At 43.9% G+C, this 3129-nt stretch overlaps 1 long non-coding RNA gene across 1 annotated transcript; it reads right to left on the bottom strand.

Moving 5' to 3' along the window:
- Positions 1 to 939: 939 nt before the first annotated feature.
- Positions 940 to 2328, bottom strand: LOC124286892. Its single transcript, XR_006901143.1, has 3 exons — positions 2221 to 2328; positions 1986 to 1988; positions 940 to 952 (listed from the first exon to the last, which is right to left on the bottom strand). It is a non-coding gene; the product is annotated as an uncharacterized LOC124286892 (long non-coding RNA).
- Between the last annotated feature and the right edge of the window lie 801 nt (positions 2329 to 3129).

Genomic DNA, 3129 nt, shown 5'->3' on the forward strand with positions numbered 1-3129 from the left:
AGACTGGTCATTATCTCTTTGTTGCGCAACCCTATTTGCGCTACAATTTGCCTGTGGTGTAATTACCTTCTTGTTCTAAACAACATCGGATCCGTGAAGATCTGGGTTAGAGAAGACAAAATCTCATTAAGAAACATTTACATGGAAGGTCAATAATACTACTCAGTCGCACCCGTGAAGATCCGGGTTAGAATTGATCTTCAGTAACTCATGCTTGTCGTAAGAGGCGACTGACGGGATTGGATAGTCAGGCTCGCTGACTTGGTTGACACGTCACCATATCCCAATTGCGGAGATCGATGCTCATGCAGTTGATTACTGGATTGTCTGGTCCAAACTCGATTATTTACAGACCGCCACCATATAGCTGGAATATTGCTAAATGCGGCGTAAAACTAAACTCACTCACTCACTCTAAAACAACATCCACATGCCATAGTGGTAAATGAATATGTGATAATAAACGCTTGTTCTTACTTGATGGATCATTACCACATTCACTTTAAAGATAAGATTTACGTATAATTTCTGATGAATCGTCCATATCATCCGATTCGTCTTTTCCTAATACTGTGTTGGATATCCGTGATCATTTGCATCTTCTACCTTTGTGCATTTACATCACATACCGGGAGGTACAGGTTTCCTCTTTTCGATGATACAGAAGTGCGTCAATTGTCAGCTGTAAAGGAACATACGACGGTGAATCCCAGATCTCCTGAATGGGTAAAACACTCAGGATTAGACAAGGGAAAGAGTAACAACATGCCCAATATACATCTGAATCCTAAAAGTGATCAGACACACCTATCGCCCGACGCCAAATCCCATCCACTCTCACAGCACACTTCATCTCGGCTTGTCTTTAAAGAAGCCATCACAGAGTACTGGACTCCAACTGGTGCGGTCAATATGGATCTCCCTTTCACAAACAAGTCCTTGACACATTACACTGGAAATGGAACAAAGCTTATTGTATTTGAGCATTGTCCAAAATTTATGGAATGGACACTAATAGGTTATATGGAACTGTGTAGATACAGCAACTGTTTGTTGTCGCCGAATTGCTCATTGAGGACATATGCAGACGCTGTGCTCTTTAATGAACGATTAATGTCCCCCCATACCTCCACCCCGAACACCAGGGCAAGTGTGGGTGCTTTTTGCCTGGGAAAGTCCGACTCACCGTAGACAAGCAATGTACACACCAGAATGGAGAAGAGAATTAAATTGGGACAATGACATACAGAACGAACTCCGACCTCTTCGCTCCCGTGGGGATGTTTGTACCACTTCTGAAACCGCTTTCCTATCATCATCTTCTAAATATCGTGCAGCACAAGACGAAGACGGTTGCATGGTTTGTGAACAATTGTCAAACAGCTTCTAGACGAATGGCATATGTCAAAAGGCTTCAGAAAGTAATTGACGTTGATATTTTTGGAAATTGTGGATCATTTACATGCCCAAAATCAAATCCAGAATGCCGAAACATGCTAAACCATACATACATGTTTTATTTGTTATTTGAGAACTCCTTGTGTAAAGACTACATTACGGAAAAGCTGTACAAGATTTTCAACGTACCCTGTGTCCCTGTAGTCCGAGGAGGTGCTGACTACAAACACCTTGTACCGAATGGGACGTATATCGACACAGCTGATTTTGCCAGCCCGGAGGCGCTTGGATGGCATCTAAAGGGGCTCATATCCAGCACGTCAGCTTACATGGACATCCTCATGCACAAGGAACAGTACCGGGCCCTCAGCTCACGTCCAGGAAAAGTCATGGCGTTGTGTGAACTTTGTTATCGACTTAATAACCCGGGAACACGGTGGAGCACATCGGAAGGTATAGAGGAACGGAATGAAGAATGCCATGTTCCTGCAGACCTTGGGTAGATGATGTAAAAATGAAAGTTAGAAAACAGAAAGTAATGGTATATATGTATTTGTCAGGTCTTAAAATATTGTCCTCGGATTTACTGTCTTTATTGATAATTTTGGACACTATAAAGGAGAGGATTTGATGAGGGAGATGTTGGTCTATGCATAACTTAGTAAAGTAGTAAAGCTGTCAGACGTATTCTTGTAGAAGACAATTATACTTTGTTTATCACTTACATGTTGTGGAAATATACAGACAACACGCCCTACGTTAGGCCAAACGTGCCACTGGTACAGTGTTCGTGTTAACGCAAAAAACCTGCGTGTTTCACACAAATAAATCTAACACGTCACAAGTTAATTCTGGACTCACTAAAGTCCAGAAAGTCTCCGCACTGTGGGCACTTTCTGACAAGGGATTTGAGCAAATTAAACATACAGTTGTTGTCACGGTAGTAGACACCAGTGACTCTCCCTTGGCAGATGTGGAGATCGGTCCTGCCCGTCATTGTGATCCCACCCCACACCAAAACAGAACCCCTTCCATATGATCATGTGGAATCATGGCTGGTGGCGTTCACCTGGTCAACCTTGATTCATCGCTGGACATCGCATGGGACCACCGGGCATTGTTCCACAGCGGGTGACGATGACAAGTCTCTCCGGGCCTGCCTGTGACGGTTTGGTAGGGACCACAGGATGTAAGATCGCCTTGCTCGAAGGTGTGCAGCATGGAGACGGTTCCGTATAGTCTGTGTGGAGATGCCTTTCCCAGTGGTCTGTCTGTGTACTTGCTGCAGATGTGTCGAATTATGTCGACGATCACGGAGGGCTCCAGTGATGATCCGCCGGTCATCATAACTGGTGGTACATCTGGGGCGATCACCTCGAGACCTATCCTGAACTCTTCCAGTGGCAGTGTAACGTGCCCACATCCGACGAGGCACCCAGTTGTGCTGCTGTGTGGGCTTGTGTTCTTCCGGCCTGGAGCATCCCTATGGCTCTAAGCTTCATATAATATACATGAAGAATTAGACAGCATGTCCTGTGACCCTGATGTTGGAACAAAAATTGACGATATTGTTCAGAATATTAATGACATGTTCTGCTCATGTGCTAAGAGTGTATTCGGTGAATATGAACTACTTCCAACTCTGAGCACCAAGAGACCATCTGTATTTAAAATGATAGGTTTATTGCAAAGTAAAAATGTCTCGGACTTGATCAAACTCTCAACTTTTTG

This window comes from Haliotis rubra, unplaced genomic scaffold, assembly GCF_003918875.1.
Source record: "Haliotis rubra isolate DU_JTF1 unplaced genomic scaffold, ASM391887v1 Scf395, whole genome shotgun sequence".
In the NCBI taxonomy this organism is placed as follows: Eukaryota; Metazoa; Mollusca; class Gastropoda; order Lepetellida; family Haliotidae; genus Haliotis; species Haliotis rubra.